This window comes from Danio rerio, chromosome 17 (assembly GCF_049306965.1).
Source record: "Danio rerio strain Tuebingen ecotype United States chromosome 17, GRCz12tu, whole genome shotgun sequence".
In the NCBI taxonomy this organism is placed as follows: Eukaryota; Metazoa; Chordata; class Actinopteri; order Cypriniformes; family Danionidae; genus Danio; species Danio rerio.
The window spans coordinates 53793832-53814512 of NC_133192.1; the positions used below are offsets into that span (position 1 = coordinate 53793832).

Below are 20681 nucleotides of genomic sequence, written 5' to 3' on the forward strand. Positions count from 1 at the left end.
AAAAAAATAAAAAAATAAACTGAAAAAAAAGAAATTTATATATATATATATATATATATATATATATATATATATATATATATATATATATATATATATATATATATATATATGTATATATATACACACATATATACACATATATATACATATACATATATATATATATACATATATATATATATATATACATATACATATATATATATATATATATATATATATATATATATATATATATATACATATACATATATATATATATATATATATATATATATATATATATATATATATATATATATATATATATATATACATATACATATATATATATATATATATATATATATATATATATATATATATATATATATATATTATTTTATTTTATTTTTATTTTTATGTTGTTTAAAAATAATTTTCAACACATTTTAAACAATTTTATAAACCAATTTTAATAACTAGTTTTATTTTGACAATGCATAATACTATTATACTTGTTATGCAGGCTGTATTCAGCATAAAGTCCAATTTTAAAGGCTCAATGTTAACTAAGCAAGTCAGGATAGATAGGTAAGCTATTTGATACTTTTTTTCTTGTAATATTTTATTTTATAATATATTAAATTATTTTTATAAAATATATTATTTTAATATATCTAATATTATGTATTTGTTTAATTGTTTGTTTGTTTGTTTGTTTGTTTGTTTATGTAAGACTGCTTTTAAATCCCCAGACTTTTCACAGAAGAACAATACATACAGCGGGGAAAAAAAAAAAAAAGTGAAACATTTTTTAATTATTTTTTTTATTTTTTTATTTTTCTGGGAATACTATTTCTAAAGAAGCTGTTAACAAGAAATTGAACCTGATTTTGGTAAAAACCCAAATAATACAAACGTTTAAAAAATCGGAAAAATTAGCTACGTGTAATAACAATGAAATGACACTAGGATAAATTGTGTTGGCTCTCTGTGGGTCTCGTCTATCAAATTTGATCTTCATTTTGTATTTTCTATTGGATTCAAGTCAGGTGATTGGCTGGGCCATTCTACAGCTTGATTTTCTTCCTCTAAAAGCCTTTGAGAGTTTCCTAGCCTGTGCTTTGGATCATTGTCTTGCTGAAATGTTCACTCTAGTTTCATCTTCATCGTTCTGATAATGTAGATTTTGGACTGAAGAAGCTAATATTAAATTACACTGACAAAGGGCAGAGAGTTGAAGAATTACTCAAAGATTTCAGCTGCTGTCTGGTCTTTTTCTGCCTTTCTACACCTTCAATTTTTCAGGTATTCAATACTTTTCCTCACTGTTATTTCATTTTATTACAAATAACTTCATTTGTAAACAAATTTGGTTTGTTTTATTAGCATATATATATATATATATATATAGATTTATTCTGTTGTTACTAGCAACTGGTGACAATTTCAAGTCAACAGCACCTCAAGAATGAAGTTTTTCAGAGAAAAACGGTGATGTGGTCAACACTTATTTCCCTGCTGTATATACGTAGGAAACACTGTGAAAATGTTCTTGGTATGTTTAACATCACAACATTTGAAAAGTATTATTTTAATTTCAGGAGGAATAATATTTTTTACCTCAAATGCACTTTAATGTCTTAGGTCATTTAATTACAGTTACTTCTAATGTACTTGCCTTTAATACTGTGCATCAATTCAACAGTTCTGTATAAATCAATTGAGAAACTAATCTTTTTTTTTGTGTGTGTGTGTGTGTGTGTGTGTGTGTGTGGTTTTTGTGGCTGTTGTTGTTATACAGGTATATTTTTCAGAATAATTATATTTTTCAACTATTGGTCAACTACAAAAGTCAAAATTTATCAAGCTTATTGAACATTCTTAACAAACAATGACTTGAGTCAGATATTTGTCATTATAAGGTATTTATGAAATATTGTATCATTACTTTGAAATGTTTTCTTGTTTTGTTATGTATAATTATTAAAGTTTTACCTCTTAATATATTTAAAAGCTCCTATTTGGCTCAAATTGAAATTATTACATTTAGTGTGTATTGTTTATGCATTGAGATTTAAGAGGATTTTAAGTAGTTTTAAACTAAGTAATTGAATAATTAAGTGTGCTTTCACACCTGCCTTATTTAGTTCGTTTGAATCGCACTAGAGTTCGTTTTCCCTTTTGGTGCGGTTCGTTTGGGCAGGTGAGAATGCAGCAATCAAACTTGAGTGTGCACCAAAAGCGGACCAAAAAAGCGTACCGAGACCTGCTTGAAGAGGTGGTCTTGCTACGCTTTCAAAGAACCCTGGAGGGGTTCGTTTGTGGTGAGAATATGATCCGTACTAAAACAGGTTCAACCCCAAAAAGTACTGCGCCTTTTGAACTAACCCAGCTGCTGTAGGCCAATGCGCTGTGCATTATGGGATATGGAGGAAAAATATTTGTTGACGGCGCTTAACCAACACAGTGAGAGAGAGGGGAAAACATTACCTGATGGATCGTTGGTAATATTTCCGCAAGATGACCATGTCGCAGTTTAGCTAAATTAATTCACGCCTCCTCCTGAAGTGACGAGCGATGCATTAAACACTGTTTTCCAGCTGCGGACGCGCTTCATTCTCAATTTTTAGTTTGTCTAAAGAAGAAATACAATCAGTCAGCGCAGTCATCCCTCCAGAGTAAAAACGACATTTTGTGTCTGCCAGTTTTGTTGCATTTTCCCGCACATGAATTCTAACCAATCAATAATTAGATTAAGAAATGTGTTCAACAATATCTGGCCAATGAGAGATGTGGATTTTGTCAGATAACTGCATATAAACCGACCCAAAGACGGCAGAAAATGCAACAATGTATCATTTATTGCCCTTGGTCCGTACCAAATGAAGCGAACTACAGATGTGAAAGCACCCTAAGTTACTTTTCAGACATAGAATACAGTTTGAACAAGTTAACTGGTTATTAATTACTTTACTGAAGTAACTTATTCAACACTGGACAGAGCATGTCTCTTTAGATTAGTAGGCCTTAATGCTCAACATGAATGGAGTTTTCATCATCTGGATGTTGGTCCACACATGCACAACAAATTGAACTGTTAGCCTTTTACTTTATTTTAATCCCTCTGAACATCTCACGGCTAGCCCACATTTCATCCAAGAGTTAGACGCCAGGGAAGCCCACAGTCACTCTCCATGCAGCTGGCCAGTGGGATGCCAGGAAGAACAAGAATCGAATCCATGGCTCCGCTTCAAAGCTTACATTTGTCACTTTAAAACAGCGAGTGGGAGCTTAGCGAGAGGGAGAATAAGGGTTAGCTGGCAGGAGTCTGTTTATAGGAAGAAGTGTAGTCCATCTCCGGAGGACAGCACTAAACACTGCAGGCTCTTCCTGCATCCAATGTGTATCCCCGCCTGAAATATAATTCTGCCTGCTTATGAGACCAGCATGTTGGGCAAGCGTTCACCCTCTTTGGGCTTTGCCTCCCTGCCTTACGCAACTGTCTCTCTAATGCCATGATCTGCAGAGGGACTCTGACCTTACAGATTAACAAAAATGGGAATGCTGGAGGTATGAGACTCAGCAGGTAGTGCCAACCAAGAGGTTCAGGAGTATTAGATGAATGAATTGATTGAAAGTGTGCCCTTTCTGTCAGAACTGAACATAGAGTCAGGTCTTTGGCAGGTTTGAGATTTTGGTAACACTTTAGTTTAGGTCATAAATCATGCTATTAACTACTGTCACACCTATTATAAATGTTCATTAGTAGTTATAAAATATGATCAGATTCTTCATCCTTAATCCTACCCAGTACCCAGTACTAACTATTAATTAACAGCTAATAAGTAGTTTTTTAGCTAGAAGTGTTAGTTGTGACCTAGGCCCAATCCCAATTCTACCCCTTAGCCCGTACCCCTATCCCTTCTTTTGCACATTCCAGTGAAGGGGTAGAGGTAGGGGTTTCCCAATTCTCTTTAACTTGAAGGTGTAGGGCTAAGGGGAAGCACTCACTAGCTGGCCTCCGTTATATATGCAGGTGCTGTAGTGCTGTCCCATTTTCTTAGGGGTAAACTTTTAAGCCCTTCACACTCAGTTTTAAGGGGGAAGGGGTAGGGGTACAAAAATAGAATTGGGATTGGGCCATAGTCCGTGTAATCAGCCCATGTACATCCATGTAATTATGATTTTCAGCTGTGTGTGTGTGTCAGTGTCTGGATTATTGTCAGCTGTGGCAGGAGTTGATGTGTGCAAACAAAGAGTTCTGGGAGTTGTAGTTCAGCAGTATAAGGAGGTGATCTCCAGCAGAAGCAACACCACTGGTGATCACAACAGCTGTATTGTTGCACATTATCCTAGTACACTGAAGATAATGATCCAAAGATGATTCCTTGGATTTATTTAATTATTGATCTATTTATTTATTTTTAAGTGGTTATAAACTGTTTCTTTGGACTAAATTCAAGCAAACAAAATAAGTTGAACATTATTAAATTAAATTTTATTGTTTAAAATCAACACATATAAACCTGTAACAACAATTTACAAGACTTTTTTTTTATTTTTTTCCCCCAGGGGACACAAATAAATTATTTACAACCACTTACTTAAAAAAAAAAAATTGTGAATCCAAGAGATCACCTTTAAATCTTTTTTTTTTCAGAGTAGGTTATTTAAAATAATGATGTGAGACAGCTATGACTAGGCCCGCATGTAATCTGCGTGTAGAATTCCGCAAATTTTTAGCCCATCATCAGTGGTGGAAAGAGTACTGAAAAAGTATACTTGAGTAAAAGTACTATTACTTGCCCAAAAATGTAGTGTGAGTGAGTAATATTTACAACAGTTACTTTTACTCTAAAGTATGAGTAAAATGTAGCCCTTTTAAAAGTACTCATGAGTAGTGAGTATTATGCTGTTAAAAGTTGATGCATTTACACGCAATTTGTGGATGTGTGTGTAAACGTAACATTCTGTAGTGCATTTAGTTATTGCCCAGCAGGCACACAATGTCATAAGATGTTAATATTAGGTTAGATTTAGGTTGTGATGTCAGGTGACCAAAATTAAAAATCTAGCCAACATCTTAAACCAACATCCTGTTGAGGTCAAATACTAAAATTTATTCATCAGGTATTGCAACCAAAATTCAACGTCTGATAGATGTCATAGTGGTAACGTCGACACAACATCAAGCTGTAACATCATTAGACGTAGATATTTAGTTGTTTTTTGACATTTGACATCGGCCTGACGTTGAGTTCTGATGTAAACCCGATTTTAATTTCCAAACAAAATGCAGCGTCTCCATGACATTAGGGTACAATTTTAATTTGACGGTGTGTTGATGTCTTGTGCCTGCTGGGTGTTTAAGGCCATTTCGGTCATCATACAGTAAACATCCATCATCTTCTCATCAGTGACATGCATCTAAATTAGGGGTGCCCATACTCTTTAGTTCCAATCCCAATTAGACGCACATGGGATAGCTGATCAATCTCATATACGGCTTTCTATAAACATCTGTGCTGGTGTTTTGAGGCAAGTTGGAGCTAAAATCTGCAGGAAATCGTCCCTCCAGGACTGTGTTTGGGCATCCCTGATCTAAACAGTCTCTGGGTCAATGCATGTAAAGATTTTGAACATCTTATTGGACACTTTTAATGCTTCCAAACTGTTTGCTGCAATGTAAAGTGTGCATGTCTTGAAGTAGTTCATTATGATGCAATTTACCTTCTGTGTATGATTTGAATAGATTATTTTCTTGTTTATTTACTTACTTTACTTTATTTACTGTTTAAATTTGTGTAAATTAATATTTACTCAGTTTCTTAATTATTTTCTGAAACATACGATAACAAAATAATCATGATTTATTTACAATATCACTTGTAAAGTATTTTTTCTGTCTTTTAGTCTAGATATTACATGAGAGACTTGCTTTGTTTACCAAAAGTGGATCTAATTGGATTTGCATTATAAACATTAAATAACACAAGTTTAAAAAGGTATTACTATTTATTTCATTTATTAATGTTTTAGTTATGATACTAGCAAAAAGTATTCAAAGTAAATCGGCACACTGCCACTTTAGCTCTCAAATTTTTTTTTAATGTCAATATCACAAAATCACAACGTTTCGACCGACATGGTCTTCATCAGGTAAAGCATTGCAAATGGAAGTCCTCCAGAAATAGTCAAACAGCTCTACACAGCACCTGCAGTCAAAGTGGCAGTGTGCCGATTCACTTTGAATCTTTTGCTAAAGTGGCAGTGTGCCGATTCACTTTGAATCTTTTGCTACTAATGTTTGTTTTTTGATCGTGCACCTGCCTTCAAGATTTTCTAGATGTGCGCACATTTCTGATACTCACATAATCATTCCGCAGGAATCCGCAGACTTTTACTAAAATTCTGGGCAGAAATAGCAAAACAGGTCTGCAGATTCCGTCTGGCCCTAGCTATGACCACAATCGCTGAAAATGCATGGCAGAACTCTGACCAATGTGAGGAGACTTCACTTGCAAGTGACTCAAATTAAAAATGTTGGTTAGAAAAAAAATGAACTGCACCAAAAATAAAAAGCAACATTTCAACAAGTTTAGTCCCATTTTCAGAACTACATGTGTGTATGTTCCCCTAAAGGCATAGTTCACCCAAAAATGAAAATGCACTCACTATTTACTCACCCTCCAGGGTTTATTCCCCACACACACACATCACACACAAAAAGATGAAGGAAGCTGAAAACCTGGAATCACTGAATTCTAGTAGGGAGGAAAAACAAGTCAATGGTAACATGTTTACAGTTCACATACAGTTTACAGTCGTCTTTTGTGTTTAACAGAGGAAAGATTGTCATAAATGTTTTAATCAAGCCAAGGGTGAGTAAATTATTAGAGAATTTAATTATTTTGAGTAAACTTTCTCTTTAATGATGCACATAAGAGTCTGAGGTGGCGGCATGATGGCTCAGTTGTTTGCCTCTCAGCAAAAAGGTTGCTGGTTCATGTCTCGGCTGACCCAGTTACTTATACTGTGTGGAGTTTGCATGTTCTCCCCGTGTTCGTGTGGAACTCCTCCCACAATCCAAAGACATGCGGAATAAGTGAATCGACTGAAGTAACTAGGCTGTAGTGTATGAATTGTGTATGAATATGGGTGTTTTCTAGTACTGGGTTGCAGCTGGAAAGACATCCGCTGTGTAAAACACATGCTGAAATAGTTGGTGGTTCATTCCACTGTGGTGACCCCTGATAAATAAAGCTCAAAGGAAAATGAGAAAGTCTAATGAGATTCTCCAGGCTCTACCTCTACATGGCATTTCTCCACACGCTTGATCCAATCTCGGCATGCAGGATGTCGCCGCATCTAATAAACCAAGCTCACCTGGCTCAAATCAGGCATCTCTTATCATTTATGACAAACTGTAGCCTCGCATCCAGCCTGACAGTGGGACTTTCTTTCCTATTACTGTTTATCATAGACTTCTGGGGAGATGAATTGCAAAGCGGGGTGCCTTATTTGTCACATCAGTCTCCATAAGTGCGGCAGAGACTATTTGGCGGGCGCTAGATTTGATTTACCAGGCGATAGCAGCTGGAAACAGCGCAGATCTAACATGGTCGCCGTCTGTCTCGTTGGCAGGTAAGAAAATCCGCCTCGCTATGGGAAGGTGTGCTAATTAAACGGCGGCAGATAAGGACACACCGACGCAGGCCTTTATATTCAGGGCACTGTTTCTATCTGCGCATCTCCAGACAGCAATATCGCAAATGGAAGCTTCATCGGTCATATCGGCTGCCTGAACCAGGGAAAAGCTTGGACCTGAAATGAAGAAAATGTGGCTGTGAAGGTGAGAGCGGGCCAAGCCAATTTGAAAGGGCCGTGAAAGGAGAAATGAATAGAGAATGATAGCTTCAAGAGATGCTTTATGGTTGACTCAAAGAACTGATAATGTTTTCTCCTGAAGTGTGTGAAAAGGTTAAATGTAATTGTGCTCCTGGAGGGCCCATGAGAGTGTAGATCTGACCAGTGTTGGGTGTAATTAGTTACTACAGTAGTTACTCTAATTACTTTTCAGCTGGAAATGGATCACCTTTGATGTGATGTTTTTCTTTTTTTTTTTTTTTTTATAGTTACCAATATATTTTTTGGTTAAACACTGTACATAAATTCAACAATTCTATGGCTGTTTCTCAATTCCAAGACGGCAGAGAACGGACTTGCGTTCTTGTGGAGACCGGTCTTGCCATGTGTCCTCGGAAGAACGAACTCAGGAGACGCGAGGGCAGAGAACGCTTCCTTTGAGAATTGAGATGCTGCGTTCTTCCTGATGGTCACATGACCTTCACGTGTTTTAAATGGTAAATTATTTAAACAGTGCAGCCTTCATACAACGATTTATTGTTTTTCCCCTTTTCAAAATATATACTTTGCATAAAACATTCTAAATATATGTTGCACAATATAAATAAAACAGATTTTAATACGAATTTCAGCAAACGAACACCCTTAATGTGTTTATTCCTTTATTAAGATGCCCATGGTAATGTTTACTTTCATCGTTTCATTTAGGGAAACTCCTGAGGTAAATAATTCATATCTCTGAACTTTAATAATAAATCTAGATAAAATGCTGCGCTTCCCACCTCCAGTCGCAATGACTTCTGGGACTTCCAGAGCGAGTTCGGTGCTCAAGTCTGCATCGGTGCGTCCTCTATCAAGAACACTTCCGGGAAGTTTCACGCGTCCTCCGTACTTGCGGTCTTGAGTATTGGAACTGAACTTAGGCAGCTGATGATGACGTTTCACGAGAACACAAGGACGCAAGACCGCTGAAGAACGCATATTGAGAAACAGCCAATATAAAAAAGAAAAAATTTGTTGTTTTTGCGTTATTTTGAGCCCATTCGTTCTTCTAGTTCAAAACTAATTTTAGAAGCTGCGTCACACCGATTAAATCCTTGTGTAATCCAGCATGGAGAGTGGGTGTCTGTACTGGGGACTACATCGTGACATCTCTAAGTGTGCAGCAATAATTCATGAGTAATACTTGGTTCAAACCAAAGAGCGCCATCTATTGTGAATTAGGTGCAACTTCATTACTATTCATGATAGCTTCGAAGTTACTGCCTGTAAGTTTTTAGATGGCAGAGAGATGCTACGCTGTGTTGACAAAACTATTGGAAGAACAAGAATTGCTTGGAGACATGGGTCATCAGTGTTGTGTTTATAAATGTGCTGCAACAAAGGTTTCGTTTTCATTTCCTGCTATGAGAGCCCAGGTGGACTCACGTGTGGACTACAATGCATGCGACAGAAATGCGTTTGTTAGAAACATTTTTACCCGAGGGCTTTTTGCATCTAGAAATGGCGAAATTCAGATTTGCTGCTCGTCTCCTTTTAAAAAAGAACCAATTCCAGTTGGTGTTGATTGTCCTGTCTCTACAGATTTGGTAAGTGATCGATCAGTGTTCTTTGTTTGTTTATTTAGATGGCACAGCAGTACTCCTTCAGTGTACATACCTTATATAACATATAAGGTATATGACTTATGACCAGGGCCAGACGGAATCTGCTGACATTTTTTTCCTATTTCTGTGGAGAATTTTGGTAAAAATCTGCGGATTTCTACTTAATAATTTTGGTAGTATAATAACTAAAACCCTAATATGTAAATTAAAAAAAAATATATCTTTTTAACTTGTATTTAATCTTTAAATTGCAAATCTAGTTAGATTCACTTTATTTGGTAAACTAAGCCAGTCTCTCATATAATATATCTACTAGAAGACAGAAAATATTGCTTTACAAACTGCACTGTACATAAATCAGATGAACATTTTCATATTAGTCAATAATATTACTGTAATTAATTTTAAAAAACTAAATAAATTTAGATTTACACACATTTACTCAAGTAAATAAACAGAATTAATAATGGGCTAAAAATCTGCAGAAATCTGCGGAATTCTGTGGAAAATCTGCCAAATTCTGCGCGCACAGATTCCGTGTGGGCATACTTATGATATACCTTAGTCAAAATGATTAAGTTTACAGTATGTTAGTATCACTACAATATTATAGATGGAAAGATCCGCTGTAAATGCTGCTCTCAGAGTGTAAACGTGTAAACACCTTAATCAAATCAATACTGTTGTGTAGAATTTTTACTGCATTTTGTGACAGGATAGTCTATACACACACTGCTTTTTGACGCTATGTTACCTACCGAGTACATCTAAGTTACAGAGAAATGCGGAGGTATTTTTCTTCCATTAGCTGTGCGGTGTCAAACATTCCATCAAAACTACACTCTTCCAGCAGTTCCTTGCATCCAATATCTCGTTTGTCACAGGGCACATGCATGAAGTGTTCCTGAAAGTGAAAGTGCCAAAACTGTAGTTAAAGTCAACAAAATAATAATTTGGCTGGTAATTTGATTTCTGATGCCCATGTAAACACTTTGCACTCATGCACTATGTACTTATGCACTTACACACTCAATAGGATAGTATATGTATGTAGTGTCGTCCCAAATGGCACAGTAATGTTTTTTTACTAAGCAGAAATTCAAACCGTTTCCCTAATGACGTTTGACGGTTGCCAAATCAGTGAAATAAACGACCAAATTATCAAATAATACCTGCCGTGAGTATAACCACATTCACCATCGGGAGGCGCTATAATCACACTCATAGGAGAATTTTGCTTTCTCCATCCAAAATAAATAAAGTTATCCAACATGTGCGCCTGATAGCTCCGCCCCTTTCGCTACGTAAGCAAATCTGCGGTCGTTGAGTGCGTGAAGTGTCCATCATTACACTTTATTTTACCAGCTGAATGAGTGCATCATCCGGGTAGTTTAAGCGCACTTATCATTTTTAGAGTATTCAGCGTGAACGCACTACTTACACTATTTATACTACAAAATAGCGTAGAATAGTGCATAAATATGAGATTTGGGACGCAGCTATTGTCTTTCTCCCGTGTCTGTGTTTGTTTTGCCTCTGTGAAAATTAGCGCATGCACAAACATAAACTTCCTGTTTTATGCAAAACCTTTGCACTTTACCTCCTCCGACAACCCACCAACACAGAGCTAGACTTACCCACTTTCACTTTTTCCAGAGGCAAAAATACAATGCTGAGACAGGAGGGTGTCATGGCCCTTTAACTTCATGGAGGACTCCATTACAAAAGAAGAGTCTCATCTTTAACAAGTAGGAAATAAGTCATTTAATTTCCTGGAATTCATTTTCAAGTGCTGAACAAATGACAGCAACAATGTTCATGGTGCATGGCTTGAGACATGGCTCTATCACTTTTGCATGAGACTTGGTTTATTAAAAGGAATAGCATTACATATTAGGGCAAATTAGAAGCGACAAACCATTATACTTAGATCAAATTTGACAGTAGATTCATGCATTTATCCACTAGTCCAGTGGCTGTTAGTTATGCCATTTAATTTGATCTACTGAATTAGCAACCAAAAAAAATAATAATAATAACTTTCTCCTCAAATCTATTTTTTTTTTCAAAGCAGAAATAAAAACGTAATTTGATCCGCTATTGCATTTTCTAATTATAATCCTATTGATTTCACTTCAGTCCTGACTTGGAAAATGAGAGAATGCTCTATAACAGAGCTCATCTTTCTATCATATAAACTATTTATCAGATTTGCCAACTCAAATGTTCCATTATTAGCGTATTAACTAAGATTAAAGCATTTGCAAATGTGAGATGTACCAATAAGCATCACGCCAGCGCAAACCCTTCAGCCTACTGATCGAAAGTTGGATCCACGATGGTAGGTGAAGGTTATTATAATATTTATTGATCCTGAAGAACTCCAGAGGATGTGAGAGGACAGACATGAAGGCTCATTCATGCTTGGCACTCATTAGTTTGCCAGATTGGAGTCGACTGTCAATGTCTGGCAACCGGTTTAGGGTTTAGGACTTTGGGCATGTTGCCGATATCTACTCAAAATGTTTTCTTGAACCCTCTCGTTCAAATCTACATGAAGCCTCGGCGGATCCGCATCTCTTTTTTTCAAGGTTATTTTTTTTACGAACACACACACCTACACACAATGACACACATGAATGCATACCCCCCCACCACATGCATACATTCACACTGATTAATTCACATATTCCCTCTTTTTCATCTGCGGATACAGGGAGTCGATGCTAGAGAAATCACAGCTCTTATTCATATGCAACAGCTCGCTCTGTGATGCTCTCTGGGACTTTGAGAAGGTAGCTACACGTCGCCATCTGTGTTTGCGCAGTGTTCTCGAGGCCGCAGAAGGGTCACATTGGCACTATTCCATCCAGGCTGACAATTGGTCCTCCAAATCAAAGCTAGTGGAGGATGCTAATCGATTAAAAACAAAACCGCATGTCATTAAGCATGAAGATAGCCTAGCTGCACACAACTCCTTGTATTATTGTTGTTTTATCCCATTTCATACTAAGTGCCCTTAAAGTGCTCCTAAAAAAATACAATTAACTTAGGTTCATATTGTATTGTGGAAAAAGTGTAAGTATTCACTATCAGTGTTGGGGAGTAACTAGTTACATGGGTAACACTTTATAATAACTACACACTATAAATCATTTATTAAGCATTAGCAAATAGTGAATTCATTATCCGTTAAGCATTAACTCTACATTAATAAACGTTAGTAAGCAGTTTATAAATGCAGCTACAAATGCTCTATTCTTGACTTATAACCACATTTAAAATGTGCTTAATAAATGTATTTTCATACTTAGTAAATGGTTTATTTTTCATTGTGAAAGTGTGAAAAGTATGAATGGAATTCGGACGTACTACATCCGCCATTTTGTCATGGTCACGTGGCCTACCTGCGTCAGTTGCGTCGCCTCACTTCCATTCATGAATTCTCTCATGGGGCATTATGGGATAGCGCAGCATGCATGGGATGCGCACTCCAGAATCTCGCCGGAAGTAGTAAGTCATCCGGGTACTTCTCGCCTACTGATTTTTGAATTCTATGAATTCGGATATACTACTCGGCTCGCATACTGATTTTAGCGTACAATATAGTATGGAAGTATGCGGTTTCGGACGCAGCGAGAGTTTGTTTTTTTAGGGCCTGAAGTTTAACACAGCTGTTAATTTAAGCTGTGAATATTTCAACCAAAACTATTTCAAGCACGTTTTCATACTTGAAATCTGGAAATTGAATATGAAGTATTACATTTTTAAGCATAATATTCAAAAGACAAATTTCAGTTAATTTTAGTTCAGTTAAGAAATTTGCTTCCATTAATTAGTAAAAATGCAACATTGACACTATTAAATGCTACCTTTGTGCCGTTATTAGCTTTTTTTCCTCAACTATTGACTTGTATAAAAATCTTAAATTGGTCCACCAAAAAAAAAAAAAAAAAGCAGTTGCAGATTGTCAATTTGCAATCTATATTGCTTGTCCTGCAGTTCCCGGAAGTAATGTCAAATTTTGAGAGCCGAATTTGATCCACTGAGTTTATGGAAGCGAATTTTTGAACTGAAATAAAATTAACTAAAAATTAGGTATTTTTCACCGGTATTAAATATTTTGTAAGTGAAATCTGGAAATTGAATATGAAATTTAATTTATAAATATGAAAATGTGTTTGAAATATTTTTAGTTGAAATATTCACAGCTTAAATAAACCGCTGTTAAATTTCAGGCCCTAAAAATACGAACCCTGGCAATTCAAGTCATTAAAATGCGAGCAGTTGTTAATTCAATGTATTTTTTTCAGTTTGTGCTATTCGACATTTTTACTTCAATACTTTTGGCGTTGATTTTGTTCCATAGTTAACACTGTTTAAGAAACAAGAAGCTTACTGCTACCAAACACAACATATGCTAGTAATAAGCAATGCTAGTCAGCAAGGTAGGCAGCATGGGAACTCATTATGATCTGAAATAAAAGCACATAGTGATTTTTGATCACACTCCTTTAAGACTCTCGAGATCATTTCACTTCATCAGTCAACTGCATGATTAGCATAGCATTAAATCAGTTCTATTAGGCCATCATTAAAACAAACCCTGTCAAGGAATTTCGTTATTTATTTATTTACTTACTTTTTGTTCTTGCCAAGAGCGATTCAGCTACATTCCCTGCGTGCACACAGTTCATGCATAAATAATGCGCACGAAGTTAATTTCCATGCACAGGTGGCTCACTCAAGCATTTTGAGTGAGACACACAAGCCCACGTTATCAACCGCAAGCACAGAGAGCTCTGGACTACAGTAATGTGTCCTCGACATCCCCATCTACTTCCACGATTCTCCTCATTTCATCTGTCTCAAGCTCTATTTACTGTAATGGATGGTCCAGTATCTAGACATCGTCCAATGGGAAAACAGCAAAGGATGTGTGCAGGCGGGTATTCTCTGTCACCCCCTGCCTTTGCTCAATATAATTGCAGCCACTACTTGTGTGTACACCATACCCGTCAACATTGGAATGTGAAAATAAGTGATATGCCCACCATAATAAGGGACCCCCCCCCCCCCCTTAAAAAAAAAACATTGTAAATAAACAGGTAAATGGTAAGTACTATTATTATTTACAAAAGAAAAAAAATTGTATACATTAGCAGCAAATAAATTAGCAAACAGATTAGCTCATTAATCAGCTATTAATGAGCAGAAATAGAATAAAGCTATCAAATCTCATTAGCCCTTTTCTTCACTGTATAACTTACAAATTCTGATTAAAAAGCAATAAATTAAGGTAATCCCGCCGTTCAAAGTGTTTTCTAATCAAATCAAATCACTTTTATTGTCACATCATCAGCAGCACGTGTGCTGTGATGAGTGAAAATATTAGAGTGTGCACATCCAGCACGAAAAACGACAAAAATACAAGTAGAACACAACAAAGTTTTCTAGGAGCTCGCAACACAGCGGCCATACTCGGCACCATCTTGATGACATTGTGCCTAAACAAAGCGAAAGCATAGAACAGACTCATGTTAAAGAGGAAGGGGCGGCCCCTGGTGGTTTGGTGGTATGGGTTGCGTACAGGGATGCAAGGCTCTTTAATGTTTATTTATCACCTGTCAGAAAGTTAGAAATATGGGAAAATACCTTTACGGGATGATAGCGGGATAGAACTGTAAAATACAGGAGAATCCCAGGTAAAATAGGAGGGTTGACAAGTATGGTGTACACGCACACACACACACACACACACACACACACACACACACTGCGATATTTAGTTTTTCTGCAATTATATATTGCAATATGAATGTAATTTAAGAAGATGATTAAACTTTATTTGGGAAGAATTTCTCATTTTACATTGATGGATAGTGCATCTGCATAAAATATGATACAAATTATAAACATCAATTGATACAATGGAACACAAAAATACAAATTAATTAATAGAGATTTTTTTTTTTTTTGTCTTTTTGGTAGTCTTACTCTTATTGAGGAACAGAAATCAAATAACCAAGTGTAAAACAACACTGTAAACAGTAGTATAATGTATCATTTCTTGTGCCAAAATAGTTTAGGTCTGCTTCAAATCTTACATATATACAAATATTTCACTCTATTAAGTTAATTTTTTTGCTTGTTTTGATTTGTGTTTTCTGATTAATTATAATCCCAATATAATACAGCGGGGAAAATAAGTAACAAACACATCACCATTTTTCTCAGAAAACATATTTCTGAAGGTGCCGTTGACTTGAAAATGTCCTCAGAATTTGGTAATACCCAAAGAAATCCATACATGCAAAGAAAACAAATCTAATTAGTTGCATAAAAAAATGAAATGACATGGGGAAAAAGTATTGAACACATGAAAAAAGGAGGTATGGAAAGGCAGTGAAAGCCCAGGCAGTAGCTAAAATCTCTCAGTAGTTCTTCAGCAACCCTCTGACCTTCCTTATTGTAAATTAATATCAGCTGCTTCAATTCAACATCTAGATTAACAGGACGATGAAGATAAAACAATGGTTGACATTTCAGCAAGACAATGATCCAAATCATAGCCAATAAAACTCTTGAATGCTTTCAGAGAAAGAAAATCAAGCTGTAGAATGGTCCAGCCAATCACCTGACCTGAATCCAATAGAAAATACAAAATAAAGATCAGATTTGATAGACGAGACCCACAGAACCATCAAGATTTTGAAACTCTGTTGAAGTCAAATCATTCCCCCATATGAGGTGTTTTTAAGCTGTCATCACCAAAAAAAAAAGCCATTTATATAAGGTGTTAGATTTTCAGTAGTTTAGGTTTCAGTAGTTCAGTACTTTCCCCTTGTCATTCAATTGTTATTACACATAACACATTTTTTCAGATGTTTTTTTTTTGTTGTTGTTTTTTTTAAATGTTTGTATAGACAAATTACAATTTTTTTTAAAAAATTTCGGGTTGCGCACTCAGCGAAGATGAGAAAAAAAAAAAAAACGGAAGTGCTAGCATTTTCAAAAAAACGGAAGTGCTAGCATTTACAGCAAGTGAATGAAATCCGATGTGTCTGTTGTTGTCTTAGAAATAAATTATATTGATTACATATTATAAATATATTATTTACATAATGCTTTCAGCATAGAATAACAGCTTGTCACCCAGTGATAAGCACAGTTATTCTGCAAAATTAACGGTAAAGTGAGCGGCGATCGTTAGACAGGTCCATTTGCGATAGCACCCTCCCAATATATATATTGGGTAAGATGAAATGGCCAATCATCCAGCCCGAAATGTACAACTATCTCGTTGAAACTCCAAGTGATATTACAAAAGAGATGCTAAAGGCCTACAAGTCTTTGGAGGCCTGCAATTTTGTTCTTTGTGGTCATGTGCAAGAAATAATGTTTCATGATTACCAGATTCAAAACTTTGTAGTGCTAAAAACCGAGGTACTGCCTAGCCAAAGACAAGGAAAGAAGACGGGGCTATACAAGACCTAGGTAATCATCAACAAGCAAAACAACTGCATTCTGACAGTAAACTGCACCTATACGGCAGGGTATGTGAACGTACATTTTCATATTTTCATTCTAAGTATTCAGTGTTCGAAGTTTAATTAACCACATTTAACTGATTTTGCTGAAATCATTGCTGCAATCAAAAACGAGTAATGTGTAGGATTTAGCACAGCGTGAACTTACCTGATATGTAATGAGAACTGCAGTCTGCATTTTTAATTATGTCCTCACTCCATTCAGCTCCCTTTTAGCCAAAGACATCTGCGGTTGGCATTAAAAGCAGTGTGGTGTACGGTAAAAGTTACGTTTTCTCTTTTTGGACTTTTTAATTTGGCATCCTATCGCACAACATGACATGTTTGCTATTACACCTGGTCTTTTTTTTTGCAACCAGGAACCCGTGTGACATCATGTATGACGTATGAGGTTGGTAATTCCTCTATTGCTTCATTGTTTCCCAAAATCTAGGTCAATTCCATGTCAACAGGTCCTTTAGAAATATAACCAGGTAACAAAAAAAAAAAACATGACGTGTTCAATATTTATTTTCCGCACTGTATATTAGTATTGGTGGTTTACAGTGAGTCTCAATATACGGAATGTATTTTGTACAGTAAAAACTGCTAATTTTATGACCCTACTCCCTAACCCAACCCACAAAGGAAACTGGGGGCAACATTTGATCTCCATTAAGTATGATTCTGAAGACATCAGGCATGTCCTTGTAAATCACTGTAATAGAGTTCAATGTATCATACGCATGTCATTATACAAAAAATATCCCTGTGAACCACCAGAACACACACACATAGAAGCACACACACACCTTCTCACCTGGGTGTTACAAAGTGTAAATGTGAGTGCACATCTGCTGCAGGAGTACACATTAGCTTCTTGGAGAGATACGCGGCATACGGAGCTCTCATACCTGGCAGGAGCTTCTTCGCTAGCAGGTGGCAAACAGGTGGAGCAGCCAAAACACACAACGCCAAACAGGTGTGTGCATGTTCATGCATCATATATCACACGGAAGCCAAGTATGTGTCCAAAAACTAAATTTCGACAACTGAAACGACAACTAAACAAAGCTAGCATTTACTTTTAAGTTTAATTTGAAACATTTGTTAACGCCACTAAATTTAGGTAAACTAACTGAAATTATTGATCCATTCATTCAGTGTTGAGGGGTAACATCAAAGAGCATAGAATCACCAAGAGGCAACACTCTTGTGCGATTTGGGAAACAGCCAATAGTTGGTGCGGCGGCCATTTTGGAATGAAAATTCCAATAGAACAATAGCATATTATAAATCTGTAAAATAAACTATTAAAAGTGCTGAGTATTGTGATAGTATGTGTTGTATTGTCATCTTTCAGGTTGTATCTCAGCTTTAATGCACTTTTTAAATAAATAAATAAATAAAAAAAACATAGAAGCTGATTGCCATCACAATCACAATAAGATACAGTGGATGGCCGATTGCTTTCAATCCAAAATGGTGGAATACGTTGCTGTTGCTGTGAGCTGTTGATGCAATGGAACGTTCTATTGAGTGTCGCCTTTTGGTCATTCTAAGCTCTTTGGTAACATGTTACAAGTAATGCAAGTTTTTTTTTTTTTTTTTTTTTTTTTTTGTGGAAAATAGTAAGTGGAAAACTAGTTTGTTTTTAAAAAAGTAACTACAGTTGGTCTTTTTTTTTTTTTTTTTAAATTTGCTGATGGATCGTTCTCTTGTCCCCATTTTGAAAGAAATCAGGTGTGTACCATGATACTTACTATAGTTATATCTTAAATGTGAACATGTATTTACTCATCCATTCAAGATATGTGAACAAACTGTAAGTCTGGATCCATTTACACGGTGTTGGTTGTAACCATAGACTTTAAAAGATATGGACAAAGTATCCATGACGTCACCCAAATATTTCTTAAGAACCCTAAAGAAGCTACCAGTAGGCGTGTCCAACCGTCACCAATTTGTTTGCGTGTCATTACACGAACCGGGGGATACCAAACAAGGGCAAAGAGGCAGAGCTACAGACGCCTGCTATATTTTACTAGCTTTTCTATTGGAGAAACGCTTAATACGTCATTACCTGCTACTCGTTTGTGTTCTGACCACATGTACTTGGCTGTAAACTATATCAATGAAGTGTTACGCCTTTAAAAAAAAAAAAAAAAAAAAGGTCTGAAGAAAAATGTAAATGATATTAAATCATACAAATACATTTACAGAGATGGTATATCATTTTACTCACCTCGGAAATGGAGGCTGCATGAATGGTTTGTAAGCATAATTAAGTGCATATAGCATGCCATGTCATCTGACAATTGTAAGAAATAATTCCAAAAGGCAACTGACTGTATAAAGCCACATAAAACAAGACAAAAATACGATGTATAAGCAGAGTTCAGCAGCTAATCAGCCGGAATCAGCTGAGGTGACGTGACAGCAACAAGCGAGACCTAGCTGTCACTCATGTGGCCACTCCACTAATTATGCAGACTTAATAAAACCTAATATAAAGAAAACAGAGGAGTTCAAATACGTACTGTTATGTTTTTTTATATATATATATTTTTTTTTTCTTTTGTTTAGAATCACTGCATCATTCATTCCCTATTTTTGTTCAGAATATAATGGTACCTTTGACCAATTCATAAAGGAATACCAAACAGAAATAGTCCTCACTTTAGACAAGCTCGTAAAACTGAAGGCATTTGTTAAAAACACATATATTAACGTTGTAACTATTACTATAAAACTGAAAAATACTATGTACAAATGTTCATTTGAATAGTTTATGAATCATTTTCTTACTCGTTCTGAATGACCATTAACTCTTTTAGTCAGCATCCCGATGTGGACACACTAGGGCGCTGTTTTTTCCACATGTCAATGTTTATGAATAGATTACACCAAAATGAACACAAGTAATCTTGACCAACTCTACATCAGTTTAAAGTTGTAGCTAGATGTTTTTCGATGAAACACTTATAGCCTAAAGCTTTTTTTAAATAGTTATATTTGACATGAAACTTTACTTTTTACCACAGTAAAGCTCAAAGTGTCTTCTTTCGAATAATACAGAATTTGTGTTTGTAGCTTACTGGAGTCAGGAACTGTTACTATTTAAAGTGAGGTAATTGTAAATTCCAAAATTGAGTGCTGGCTAACATGTTAATGTATGAAAGCACAATCATTAAGCACATTTCATGTGCTCATGAGTCAAGAATGCAGCATGTGAAGCTTTTTTTTTTTTTTTTAATTCTCTTATGTTTATTGTAAAAATAAAGCTTTAATGATGAACTATGAAATAATGATTAATAAATTATTCAAAGTGTGCAGTTATCACAAAGTGTTTCCCATGTTGGTAATGAAAATGAAGATGATTTATAAAAAAAAAAATTCTAATAAATAAACAAGAGTATTCAATGTGTTCACATAATGCATAAACACACAATTAAGCCCTTGTGCTTTCACAATCCAGGAGCTATGGCCAACTAGCTAACACTGTGCAGGTCCTCTATTTGTATTCAGCGTTCACATATGCGCATGAGGTGTCTGGCTAGCGAATAAGAAGATGACAGTCCCCAACAGTTATTTTCACTCACCCTCTCTTTGCTCTCTCTCTCTCTCTCTCTCTCTCTCTCTCTCTCTCTCTCTTTCCATCGGTCCTCTTGACAGAAAGACTGAAAAGGCA

At 35.8% G+C, this 20681-nt stretch overlaps 1 protein-coding gene and 1 long non-coding RNA gene across 3 annotated transcripts in view; one reads left to right on the top strand and one right to left on the bottom strand.

Annotated features, from left to right (window-relative positions):
- alk (ALK receptor tyrosine kinase) overlaps positions 1 to 20681 on the bottom strand; it is an 860059-nt gene that overhangs the window by 709220 nt on the left and 130158 nt on the right. The gene's annotated exons all lie outside the window — the stretch shown is intronic.
- LOC141378383 (uncharacterized) overlaps positions 1 to 20681 on the top strand; it is a 228406-nt gene that overhangs the window by 58323 nt on the left and 149402 nt on the right. The window lies entirely within an intron of this gene.